Here is a 15,000-nt window from a genome sequence, read left to right as displayed (position 1 = left end):
ACCATACACTCCATGCAAAACTGGGCTCTGAGTGCTGACTATCATGTTCTTGGTGTTTGAGCTGTATGTGTTTATGTATCTCCTAGTGGATATTGATCTGCTATGTTGATTGTAACTGTGGACTATCATGTTTTTATAGACATGTCATTGACGACTGCTGTAATATATTAATGGAATATCTATCAGTCTCAGATGTCTATCTGTCAAAACATTCATCCTAATGCATAACCTGTTGCCTATCTACTTTCTGCCTGTTCTCTGTACAGGTGTGCAGATGTCAGGTATTCATCTTGGCTGCTTACAGGCAATCTCTGATTGACTGACACTGACATGTCTGTCCAGCTATGCTATGAATGCCAAAGCTAGTAAACCCAAATTATGAATCACATAGGTTCATAGCTTCATAGGTAGGTACTAGGCTATCAGTTCAAGGGCCTAAGTAAGCCTAGACAACAAGGTTCTCTGGCTTACTCCACCCAAGAAAGTTAATTTCCTGTGCCCCTGTCGAGCAGACCCACAGAAGTGATCCCCAGGGTGTATTTCCTATTTCCCATCCACTCATCAAGATTTTTCATGAAGAATGCTAATGAGGAAATTTACTTGACACAGATGGGTAGCTTGTTCCAGAGTATAGGAAGTCTCTGGGACAGGAATCTATCCCTCCAGCATGTCTTGTTTATTGTGGTGACAAGATTTAAGTCAATAGAGCATGTAGCTTGTAGGGATTGGGATTTCTTTAGGTGTAGCATGTCCAACAGCTCTGGGTTTAACATAGCTTTACATGTTAGGCAGAGATCTCCTTGGCGTAGGCAATATGCTACAGAGTAAAGCTGGAGTTTTTTGAGATGGTCAATGTAGGGCATCTGTTTCAGGCCAGTAATCCTCTTTGTGCGGCACTTCTGTGGCCTTTCCAGCTGCTACAGATGTCTTGTGAGCTACATTCCAAAATGGGCATTGTACTCTATAATGGGTCTAATGAGTGTCGAGTAGAGGGGAACAATGACCTCTTTTTTCCTGGATGAGAACCCTTTTGTGATGAAGTGTGCCACATAGAAGGATTTCCTGACTTCTGTGGCAATGTGATTATCAAAGGGAGAGACTGCTGCCCACCTGGGTCCCAAGGTCTCTTATCACACATTCATCATTAAGTAGACTGCTGTTTATGTGGTAGTTCATGGGTACAGAGTTTTTACCAAAGATGATGACAATGCACCTTTTGGCATTGAGCTTGAGGCCGTGCCTCTGACACCAGGCATCTGTCTAAGTGAGACCCTTCTCTAGGATGTCCACATCATTTGAGGACTCAACTATGGCTCCTAGTTTGCAGTCATCTGTGAACTTTGTTAGCCAGCGGCCTTTTGTGTTAGCCTGTATTTCAGAGAAGTAGATACCAAACAGGAGAGGTCACAGGACTGAACCCTGTGGTACTCCACTTGTCACTGGTTTGACGTCAGATTTAGTGTCTGCAACTTTTATAGTGTGGGTTCTGTTGGTAAGCCAGTTGACAACCCATCTTGTGATGTAGGGATTTATACCTAGTTTAGTGAATTTAGCTATAATTCCAGAATGGGGGATGGTGTCAAAAGCCTTGGCGAGGTCAAGATAGGCTGCATGAACCACCTTACTCTCGTCTACGGCTTTGGTGACTGCCTCAAAGAAGTCAATCAGATTCAGAAGGCATGATCTGTCTTTCACAAACCTGAACTGGGTGGGGTCCAGAGTTTGGAGATTACCAATGTCTTTGTTTATGAGTTCCATGATGATACGTTCCATGGCTTTGCAGACCAGGCTGGTCAGGCTAATAGGGCGATAGTTCCCAGGATCAGTGGTGGCTCCCCCTTTGTGGAGTGGGATAACTGTTGCTGTGCACAATTCAGTGGGCACAAAGCTTGACGTGAGACTATGACTGAACATGGTGCTTAGGTGGGGAGCCAGTTCGCTCTGATGTTCATGTAAAACACAGCCTGGGATGGATGCTGTGTTTTTGGTTTTAGAGAGTGCAGCTTTTACCTGCATAGATGTGATTACAGGGACACTGCATTCTTCCTGTATAGATACGGGCCCTTTATGGGGTGAGAGGGGGGTAAAGTTAGCACTGAACCTATCTGCCAGGATGTTGGCAATATCAGTTGGTTCTATAATTTTTGTGCCGTTGTGCTGTAACTCAGAGCAGATCTAGGTGTTGCCATTGAGATTCTTGACATAGCTATAGAATGCTTGGTGGCTGCCCTTAGAATCAGTGGCTACTTTGTTTTCATAGCTGGCTTTGGAGGATCTTATAAGGGATCTCATCTTTTTACTGAGGCTGACCAGGGAGCTCCTCCACTCATGGGATTTTACCCTCTTTTGCAACAGTTTCTTCCTTCTATTGTAGAGTTTCTTTATTGCAGGGGACCACCAGATTGGCTTCCTTTTTTAGAGGATAGCATATTGGTTCTGTTTGGGATAGCATGATCCATGCCCTCATGCAAGTACCATGGATACCTCATCCAGACTACCACATTCAACAGAACATGTTTGAGGACAGGTCCTTAACCTAGACACTGGCCATGTTATGCAGTATATGTTGCATACATCCAAACAAATGTGAGGGATTTTTGGGATTTTTTCTTGCTTACATATTGCATACATGTCAATTGGAGCACCTCACTGGCCCTCTTCAAGAGAAAACCAGATGAGTGGATGTTGAATATAACTGTCTCGCTGGTTTCATTCAAGTGGCATCAGTTGATAAATGGCTTGCTGACAAATATCAGGTACCATGATACCAGTGTATGCACATGCCCTACTCTTCTCATCTCTCCATGGACATTAGCCTGGTACACACCTATGAACACCTTCACCTATGGACTTCAGTACTGACAAATATGTTTGTGTGCATTACTGGGTATAACAGTGTTTGTGTGTTCTACAAATGGGTAGATAAGTGTGGGTTACCCTCTGAGTCCTGACAAATGTGAGTATGTGTGTGTGTGTGTATGTGTGTGCAGTTGTGTCTGAGTGTACAAATTTGTTGGAGACAGCATTCTGAGGCCACATCCTTCAAATGCACTAAACCTTGCCATACATTATAAGGGATGGTGATGTTGCTGACATTAGGAGACCCATGACAAAACCCTCACCCTATTATCCCTGTGGCATGTGCAATAAATGCATATCCTTGTATTAGCAATAATTAGATAGACAAGGGTTTGTATGGCAGTCCTGGTCAATGTGTGATTGTGGGTATGTCAGAGCATTATCATGGGGTTTCAGTGAGTGCAATATCCAATGTGGGTTGGGGGTGCTGGGTATACTGCCTTTACACTATGGTACCCCCAGTACATGTCCCAAGATCCACTGTATGAGGACCGCTGTGACCACCAACCATACAGGTAACTGATAACACTCTTCAGCCCAATGGTGTATGTGCTGGGGTCAAAAACTTTGTAACAGTATGGACTCACTGACAAGGTAGTCAGCACTGCTAAACCCAGGTCTGTCAAATGTGTCTATGACTGTATGCATTTGTCAATGGGTATTTGAAAGCATATTATACTATGCATTGTCCATTAACACCCAGTGCATCTCCCAATACCATATTGTACAAGGCCTGGTGATGTTGTTCACTTTACAGGAAGCTCGGGACACACCTCACCCTACAATTTCTGTGGTATGTGCAATTAAGGCCAAACACATTAGTAGAAATAAGTACCTATGTTATGGGTTCTAATCTCAGTGTTGCCAAGTAAGTGTGGGTATATGTGATAGGATCTACTTCAGTGTGCAGAAAATATATTTCTCAGGGATCATCTGTCCATGAACTAACTGACAAATGGTAACATTTCAAAGAAATCATCTCCAGGAAAGGCATTCCAACAAAAATAGTAGTGGATGTACAGCTGTACAGCGATACTGGAATTGGTATACATAGTTGGGTGTGGCTGTTGTGGGCACAGCCACCCACATTGGGGGTATTGTTGTGCATATCCCCCCACTTAGTGCGCTGTTATACTGTTCAGTTTATGTTAAGAGGTTAAGTAGTTGTTAGTCAAACTATGGGTGGGACTACGCCACCCCACACCCTACCAGCACAACTATGAATATTAACTCCAGGACTGCTGTACATTGGGGAAAAGAACATATACCCTGCCAGTACAATTTCCAATTAAATTTAATTTTGCGGACTGATTATTTACTGATGTGATGTTTTGGCAATTTCGTCTTGGTAAAATTATAAATGCCATCATGAGTTCTCGGCACACTGAAATACATCCATACATCCATGTGAACAGTATTCTCTGTGTATTGCATCAACACAAAAGCCTGCATGTGTGTGTGTGTGTGTGTGTGTGTGTGTGTGTGTGTGTGTGTGTGTGTGTGTGTGTGTGTGTGTGTGTTATTCATAAACATTTGGTGTGTGCCACCCAGTACACATACCATTGTCCACTGTAGAAGAGCTGTTGACATTAGCCACCATGCACTCACCTGTATACACCCCACAGACCTATATGCCATGTGGCACATGCAGTAACTTTTATACAGACCTGTCACTTATGTTCAGCTGTACCCAGGATTTGATACAGTCAATATGTTACCACAGTACCACATCCCTTGTAGGAAAGGGCATCAGATCAAGATCCTCCTGACACACATACACCTAGAACAAAAACAGAATACATTATGGATACCACATTCAATCAGTATTAAAAACAGCAAGAATGCATCATGGCTGGACAGTTACACACCCTGACATGTAAGCATGAAACATTCCAGTTGACAACACTTTAAACAGCATTACATTGCTAAACTGTCATATGTACACCCTGTGCATCAGAACCATATTAGCATGTCACTGCATTGATGGTATGGATGACAGGGATATGGCACAGGTATCATCATTTGCACAGGGAGTGGTATGGGTATGCCAGAGGCCTTGGCTGAGCTGTTTGGTTGGCATGTGTTTGGGTTTGGGGGTTGTTCATTAAATGGCCTGTGCAGACGTGGTGTGTGTAGGTATGGAGGTGCCCTAGCTGTGATGGTGATATGTGCATGTGTATGGATTCACACAGTTCTGCCATGTGGCTACCCTATACAGGTGTATGTTGGACAGCTGTGTACCATACATGGCAGGGTGTACAGTTCATAGCTGGAGGGAATGGGACCACCATGTCCACCTGTGAGGAAAAGACAATATATGTACATTACTAACATCATTATGTGGTTTGCAAGGTATCCACAGACATTACACAGACCTCACATTAGGCAGAGGGTGACAGTCATGAAACACACTCAGACCACAACAGACATACTCTAGACAGGCCCTCAACATCATGGAGTCCATACCTTTCAACTTAGTTTTACTACTAATTTACACCACTGGGATGCGTGAGTGTGTTTAGTAGGTGTTGAGTCTTCACCTAGAACACACCACACCCATGTAGACATCAGTGCTCTTGACCTGTATAGCACTGTCCCAAAACCTAAGGAACATAACTACAAACTGTACAGAGTTTTCACAACTATGTTGATATGTGGGTCATACTCCCTGTCTGCTGCACATACCTCCTATGTTGGTCTGGTACATTACTGGTTTGACCAGTGGATTGGTGATCCTACTTATCCTACTTTAAATGTCATACTGTGATTTCCAGTTGTCATAAACTGCAATACATGTATGTGAAAACAAGGGCATTTCCTTAAGCAACTTCACAAACTGATAGTGGATATAGTAAGTGTACACACTCCGCTTAACATGTAAGAATTTTGTGACATGTCACATGAGACCACATTAATATTGCCATGAGATTTCCACCATTTTGTATGGCATGTGACCTGTGCATTCTGAATGAGAAACATACACATCAAGTAGGGGTGGCACACTGTACATGTTAGTATTACAATAGCTGGCTTGCAGAAGGTGGACGCCCAAAAAACAATAATTTGGTAAAGCACCTGCTGCTCTCAGTACAGCATTCAGTTCTCTTGGGGTGGTGTTTCTCAGCATGGCACATCTCAACATGGCAATGTTTGCAAACTCTCCCTTGACAAACACCTCCAAATCTGTCCAATTGCAAGGCCATCCCCTGTGCACAGCATATGTCAGGTCAACACACAGACTGTGTTTCATATGTAGGTGTGGCCTCAGGCTCGGCCACAGCAGACTGTTGATTGTGTTCTTGTCAATCCAACCTTTTTTCATTTGGATGTACAGTGTGGCCCATTGTTGTGTGCAGTGTTGGGATACCTCCCGATCCACAGCTATATGGCAGACACCAGACAGATCATAGCCACAAGGGACTGGTATTTGGAAGTGGCCATAATACGCTCTGAATTGGCTACAGCCCCAGTTCAAGCTGGTGGACAACAAACCCAAAGCAGGACACTGCCATCACCCTGCTTCACTGTGTGGGTAGTACTGTTTTGCTGTTGTGCAGTGCTGTTACTGTGCAAAGCTAACATGACCAAATTGTACACAAATAAAGTTCAACCCTGGTCTCATAACACTTTCACACATTTCCACGCATGCATTTTGAAAAGTTGATGTATTGCTGTCCAGACATTACGCAGAAATGGCTGTTGTGTTTTGTGAGGAACAGCTGCCATCTTCAAAACTCACCCAATACCCAAGACATGTGAAGTCCATGGAAGATTGTTGGCACATGTAGTACACACCTAGTACTTGCCAGAGATGTCTGATACCCATTAACTGTTGCTGTATGGTTCCTGGCAGCCTCCCTGGACATTTCTGGGATGATTTTCCAAATAACTGTGTAGGGATGTCCACTTCTTCAAACTGTCACTGTTGCACCATCTGTTGTACACATTTTGATGACTGTCTACACTGTGTTCCATGGCATATGCAATGCTGTGTTTATGTGTCCATAGCATTCAGTCCCTTAGCAGCATGTTAGGCTGTATGTGAACCATGGCTCCTGCTGTAGTAGGCAACTGTGGGTCTGCTACAGTGCCTGACTGGGAGTACGCTCCTATTTTTTTTTTTGCCCTATAATTTCTCTTGGGACCTCGCCTGGGCGGACACATACATTCAACAAAAGCCACCTACTCCATATAAATTTATCTAAGAGACATACTGCTCTGCTGCATCCTTTCCTTATTCGGAACCTGGAAGAGTGTCTCCCAGAGGACACTGCAAAATTTTTTTTGCCCTATAATTTCTCTTGGGACCTCGCCTGGGTGGACTCATACATTCAACAAAGGCCACCTACTCCATATAAATTTATCTAAGAGACATACTGCTCTGCTGCATCCTTTCCTTATTCGGAACCTGGAAGAGTGTCTCCCAGAGGACACTGCGAAATTTTTTCTGCCCTATAATTTCTCTTGGGACCTCGCCTGGGTGGACACATACATTCAACAATTGCCACCTACTCCATATAAATTTATCTAAGAGACATACTGCTCTGCTGCATCCTTTCCTTATTCGGAACCTGGAAGAGTGTCTCCCAGAGGACACTGCGAAAGTATGTACATCTGTTGTCTCTCGGGCTCCTACCATTGTAACTCCTGCTTGTTAACATTGTAAGCTATCTCCCTGCCAGGACAGCTAGCAGCCTATAGACCTTCCATTCCCTTCCCATCTTTTTCTGAGTTCTGCCCCTGCTCCTCTATAGTCCATCCTATCTTGTCCTGAGACCTTCCTAGCTGCTCAAGTGCACTCCTGCATCTGGCCACTAGAGGGCGTCCCCCTACCATACTTTACTTTTGTTTTCTTTTTTCACTCATTTCTTGCTTTTATCTTCATTATTGCTACCCTCTCTTTCTCATCCATACTCTTGCCCACTTCACCTATTTTAATTAGAAACACCTTACTTACCCAGCTACAACTTACTCTCCTGCATCCTATGCTCTTCTGATTGACTCTCGATCCTCCTCTCCTGGTTTCTTTTACTCCCCTGTCCCCCACTGAACCTTGCCTTCCATCTCTATTTCTGCTTACTTTCCTCCTAAATATACTGCGTACTTTCTTCCCTCCTCTATCTCTTACTGCCTTTCCAGCTCCATCTAAGGGGATATACCGTTCACGTTATCTCCATCCTACACCTTCTTACCCTACTACTATGTTATTCTCCTTCCCTCCCCTTCCCCAGACTGCCTGATCCTTTTGTATGTCCCTTCCCTTCCACACTATTGAGCTATTGACCTCCCTGTCTGTCCCACGTAGCTCGTATTCCCTGTTCCTCCTCCCCTCCCTCTACTTCCGCCTGGAAGTGATAAATACTTCCCCTCCCCTCAGGGCGCCATTTTCAAACTCTTCGCCACGGCTGCTACAGTGCCTGACTGGGAGTACGCTCCTATTGTAAGTGCTTTTCTGTTCAACTTATGTTGTTAACTTCAGGGCTTTTCCCTCCATGTATATGCTAAAGGCTCTTTTAGACAAACTATGATAGTATTTGTATTTGTATACTGTTGTGCGGTGTATTGAGAGTGCATTCAACCTACCTGTTGCATAGCTGGTTGCCGTGTTAAGTGTGTATTCTACCTATCCATTACTTAGCTTGTAATACTGCCCTGGCCACTGTTTCACAAACGTACCGAACGGTACCTCTATCTCTATGGAGTTCGGATTGTAGATCCACTGTTTATATGGTTAATGCTCTATGCATATTGGTTGTATTGCATTAGATACTGTTTTGTGCATCGCAAAGCTATTTGTGTTAGGTCCTGTTGCTCCTGTCCTTTTAAAGCGTTACTGAATGTAGCGCTTTGGTTGTATTGCGTACCTTACTGCTTTCTGGGCATCGCAAAGCTTTTGGGGTTAGGTTGTGTTGCTCCCGTCCCTTGAAACCGTTACTGAATGTAGCGCGACATTGTCCTTTTCTTTTATTCCCTTTAAACCACTACTGAACGTAGCGCGACATTGCCCCTTTACTTAAATACACACTATGCGAGGATTCTATCGCATAGAATATAGTGTTTGGTTCCAAATAGGGTTTCCCTTACTTAAGTGACCACGATCTACTTCTGGGTACATTAATTGTTTAATGCTTCATGGAACTGCAGAGGCTACTTTCCGACATTGTTTTTCCCATATATGACATATTTTGCTTCTAACTAGCGCAGGTGTAACACGCCAGTTCCACGTGTTTGGACTACATCTTAAACGCCTAGTTGGTCGCGGATATTCTAGAATTCTTGCATTATCCCATTAATGGCAGTTATAATAGATTTTTGGGACTGCTTCACGATATCTCATGTTTGTATATAGTAGCAGTGACTAGTTTAATTTGTTAAATATTCACAACACCATTTTACTTAATGCAGAAACATTGCCTTTTTGAATACCCACAAGTACACTTTATAGTGCTTTAATGTCCTTGTTTTATTGATAAGTTTGTCATTAAATAATTACAGTACTATCTCACAAATTACAGAAATATTTGCTTAAACTGCATAATTAGGTTTTAATTGCTGCAGGACTCTTGAACAGTTCTGGAATCTCCTGAATTTGTATTGCATTTTGTATATTTCTTGATGAAACTGCTCCTTGTTCTACATGGTCATTAATCTAGTTTAAATATCTATTTTAATGCCAGTTGCTCACCCGTTTGCAAGGCATACCTGTTGAACCTTAGATATGTTATATTCATTTATTTGAAAGCTATGGACCTTGTTACTCTATTACTGCTTGCTCAACTGACTGTACTGTGATTTTTGCTTCTTTTTGTCTACTACATACTTAGATATTAAGGTGTTGTTACAACTACATTGTTACTAACCCTTCTCATCTCTCCCTCTTATCTCCAGTTTTTTGCCCTATAATTTCTCTTGGGACCTCGCCTGGGTGGACACATACATTCAACAAAGGCCACCTACTCCATATAAATTTATCTAAGAGACATACTGCTCTGCTGCATCCTTTCCTTATTCGGAACCTGGAAGAGTGTCTCCCAGAGGACACTGCGAAAGTATGTACATCTGTTGTCTCTCGGGCTCCTACCATTGTAACTCCTGCTTGTTAACATTGTAAGCTATCTCCCTGCCAGGACAGCTAGCAGCCTATAGACCTTCCATTCCCTTCCCATCTTTTTCTGAGTTCTGCCCCTGCTCCTCTATAGTCCATCCTATCTTGTCCTGAGACCTTCCTAGCTGCTCAAGTGCACTCCTGCATTTGGCCACTAGAGGGCGTCCCCCTACCATACTTTACTTTTGTTTTCTTTCTTCACTCATTTCTTGCTTTTATCTTCATTATTGCTACCCTCTCTTTCTCATCCATACTCTTGCCCACTTCACCTATTTTAATTAGAAACACCTTACTTACCCAGCTACAACTTACTCTCCTGCATCCTATGCTCTTCTGATTGACTCTCGATCCTCCTCTCCTGGTTTCTCCATTCGCCCTTCGGGCTCACTCCGCTCCCCTACCCTGCCCCCAAATCCCACCCGCCCCCAGTGCCTCTACCTATATCCCTCCAATTTCCACACCAACTTCCTCCCTACACCAATCAGCCCTCTACACCTTAGACACACCCCAATCAGCCTATTACCCAATTTGTAACCACTCCCACAGCTAATACATACATTCTTCTCTTTCTAAACACTCCTCTACTCTACTACCTCTTCCTCCAGCTCCACACTTACTACTCCCTATCCTACACATCCTTACAAAGCTTTTTCTCCACCCCCCTGTACAATTACCTTATAACATATATAAGACATCCATAACAAACAACACTAAGCAGCCTTATCAACATGCCTTTAAATCCTTCATCCATTTGTATCCTTCTCTTATTATCTCTTAAACTATCATACCTTTATTACCTCACCCAACCCCATACTTCACACCATATACAATGTTTTCATACTACCAACCATCTGAACTCCCCTCTCTCACATTTGCACTCTCCTATCTCTCCCCATCTTTACCCAATAACACAGCTGCTTACCTTCTCATTCAAAGTTTTCTCCTTTCAAAAAAACTCTCTCCCCATAGCAACCAAACACCCCATAATCATTATAACTGACCCAAATCACCATTTCACTCTACTTAATCATCTTTTGAACCCAATCTTTCACCTCATCTCCAGTCTTCTATCTGGTGATATACATCCCAACCCTGGCCCCTCCTCCTTTTCCTCCTCACACAAGCCTATATACTTCACCTCTCTAAACTCCCAAAGCATAATGAATAAAGTCCCAACCCTCCATGCATGGCTTATGCATAATAAACCTGACATACTTTCTATTTCAGAAACATGGTTAAAGCCCTCTATAAAAGATTCTGAAATTACTCCGCCCAAATATTCTATCATTAGAAAAGACAGGACCCAAAGGAAAGGTGGCGGTGTAGCCCTCCTATATTCCTCTTCCCTGATAGTTACCCCCTACGACAAACCCACTCCTACATTTAACAACGCAGAATTACTCCTCACTCTCCTACAAGTTAATAAGCATAAACACATATGCCTTGCATCTATCTACATTCCCCCAGGGGATAATATCTCCACACTTGAAAATATCCTCTCTTGGCTCTCTGACAACATTAGCAATGAAATCATACTCCTAGGAGACGTAAATATTAACTGGTCCTCCATCCAGTCCCTAACAAATCCTCTTAACATCAACCTATATAACTTTACCCAACTAATCAATACCATAACTCACCCATCAAAAGACCCCTCCTGTGGCACCATCCTTGACTGGATTCTAGTATCATATCCCCACTATTTTTCAGATAGCGGTACTCTTCCTGACCCTCTTAGTGATCATCTGCCTACTTTTACTCATCGACTCCCCTGTATCTCATACCGTTCCCACAACTACATTACTACTGTAATGACAAAAGCTTCAACCCATCAATCTTTGTAGGCTTCCTGAAAGCTATTAATTGGAATAATCTAAAGACAGTTCCATTAGAAGGAGCAGTTGCTCGCTTTAACCCCACTTTCTTAAGAATACTTGATTCCCATGCCCTCTAAGAACAAAAAAGAATGAAAACAAATTCCGCCCCTGGCTAACCAAAACCACACTAGCAACTATGCGACTTAGAGACAAAGCCTGGGGACTCTATCTGAGAACTAAGACTCCAGAACATCATATTGCATTCAAAACCCTTCGAAATAAAGTCAAAAAATTAATAACCTCAGATAGACAAAAATACTTCTTCACACTTCAAAACAATAATAAAACCAACCCTCAAAGATTTTGGAAGGGGATATCCACCCTCCTTAACCCCAGCAAACCACACACTCCAACCCCAGACCCAAACACTCCTGACTTAGAATTAGCTACACAGTTTAATTCCTTTTTCATCGACTCCATTGGCAAACTCACCTCCTCCAAGCTCCACCTCACTATCTAATACACCCCCTCCTTCTCCCACCCACAACCCTATCCCCAATTCCACATCACACTGCCTATCTTCCACCATATCCACTACTCCAACTGCCTCATCACCCTCGACCCCCTCAAACTCTCTCTCTCCACATTCCTCTCTATTCTCACTAAAACCTACACCCACTTCCACTATAAAGAAACTTCTCCAGAAACTGAAGCCTTGCACTAATGCCCCTGACACCATTCCCTCCTACTTCCTAAGCATAGCTGCAGAGGCTATTGCTTATCCCATCAGCATTCTAATCAACCGATCTATTCATGAATGCACTGTGCCCCAACTGTGGAAGCAAGCATTCATCATCCCTCTACATAAAGGAGGTAACAATTGTAGCATCAACAACTTCCGTCCTATTGCTATCCTGTCCCCTATTTCTAAAATCCTGGAAAAATGTGTCCACCTTCAACTCTTGCCACATCTATTGGACAACAACCTTATAACTCCTACACAGCATGGATTCAGGCCAAACCACAGCACTATGACAGCTCTCTTATCATTCCTTGAGACTGTTAACACTGCACGTGATTCCGGCCACATAGTCTCTACCCTACTACTTGACCTCTCCAAGGCCTTCGACACTATCTCACACAATCTGCTCTTAACCAAACTGTCAAAACTTAACCTCTCTCCGTCTTCCATAAATTGGTTCTCTAGCTATCTATCAAATAGAAACCAAGCTGTTAAATGGAAAAAGGCCACTTCCTTTCCTTAGTACCCCACTGGAGTTCCTCAAGGATCTATTCTTGGTCCCCTCCTCTTTAATATATTTATAAATGATTTCCATAAATCAATTCCTTTTGCAAACATCATCCAATATGCAGATGATTCTACTATTATCTGCTCTATCACCTCCTCCTCTCAGCTCCAAACACTTACCCAGGAAGCTTTTTTAATTACCGAGCAGTGGATGAGAAAAAATCACTTGGCACTCAATGCCTCCAAAACAAAACTTATGGTATTTACCCCCTCCAAATCCACTTCCTTCAATATAAACTCTTTCTCAATCACCAGCCAAAAATAACTTACCCCTTGAACTAGTGACTGAAACAAAGCTACTTGGTGTACATATTGATAATAGGCTTAGCTACAACTCCCATCTACAACTAAACATTAAAAAAACTCATCAAAAACTAGGTATGCTCTACAGCCAAAATCAGTACCTTACAAGCTCTTCCAAAATCACACTTGCCTCCTCTTTTCTCATCCCCTCCCTTCTCTATGGGGCCCCACTACTGACCAACCTTCAGTCCTCTCTAAAAAAACAGCTATCCTCCTGCTATAATAAAATCGCCAAATTCGCTAATGGACACAGGTCCTACACACACCACTGTTCTTCTCTCCAAACCCTAAACTGGCTCGAACTACCTAATCATCTTACTTATATACAGCTGACTTTCGCTCACAAGCTCATTCTTAGTCCTTCTCTTTGTCCATCCCTGTCCTCTGCCTTTAAAATGCACCTACCAAACAGAGTATTAAGATCTAACAATCAAAACCTACTAGAAGTCCATAAACCATCTCACCCCCCAGGTAAACACCTACTATCCTTCAACCTTGCCCGCCTCTGGAACTCACTCCCACCAACCATTCGTACCACCTCTAACCGCTACACATTTAAAAACTCTCTCCATACATACCTGAGGTCCCAATGGGATTGCTCTTGCTCTCTCCCCTCATAAATTTATTATATCTCATCATCCTTTACATTTTTGATACGTATCTCTACCTATTAAACCAAAGTTCCATCAACATACCTACTCTGTAAGGTTTTTGATGTCTGCTTGAATAACTCCTCTAGATGTATATCACATTACCCCTTCTTTTTCCTACCTCTCATTTATCCTCATCATACTGTACTGATTAGAATGCTTTTGAATTGTGAACTTAAATGTTTTATGTTTTTACTCTGTACAATCTTTTTATATTTTTATATTTGTATGCACCTAATTTTTGTCTGTATTGGAGCTTTTCTCCCCAGGACTCCATTGAAAATGGGTTCTTTTGGCCCAGTGGACTATCCTGGTAAACCAACTGCAAATAAATAAATAAATAAATAATCCTGGTATATGAGCTGACTGTTATATGCAAGTACTCCAGGAGTCCATGATTGATGGCAGGTGTGTACCCCATATGATCAACTGCTGTAGTGTATCACATGCTGTTATACCCCAGTATGAACATCTTCCTCTCCACACATATGCATCTAGCTTCTTGGACTGTTTCCACTCCACATACATGTTCCCCTAACAGAGTTGTATGTTTCACATTTGCATTGTACAGATTATAGGTTACAGGACAGGTTGCATGGCTTGGTCTTGTGTATTGTGCTCACATTGTCATATCTCACACATACCTGGCACTGTGGCATGTGTGTGCACCTTTTATATGCACTGTCTCACAGTACTGTATAAAACATGTCCCTACTATTGGCACTCTGCCCCCACATTTTGGCAATCATTATTCAAATTTCCTTCACAACAAGTTTGTGAGTTATGCTACTGATATGTGACATGTCATGCAAATAGGCCCCTGTGATATTATGCAGTGAACTCCACCACAAGTGATCTTGCAGATACATACAATTTGCTGACTATAGCAGTTCAGTGCATGGCCATATGCATGACCTTAAAATGCCTGGGGTACTGGTAAGCCACAACAGGAAGATC

Source organism: Protopterus annectens, chromosome 10.part0 (genome assembly GCF_019279795.1).
Source record: "Protopterus annectens isolate FY-2018-M chromosome 10.part0, PAN1.0, whole genome shotgun sequence".
Classification (NCBI taxonomy): domain Eukaryota; kingdom Metazoa; phylum Chordata; order Ceratodontiformes; family Protopteridae; genus Protopterus; species Protopterus annectens.
The sequence above is the reverse complement of the archived record's forward strand: the minus strand, read 5'-3'. Positions refer to the sequence as shown.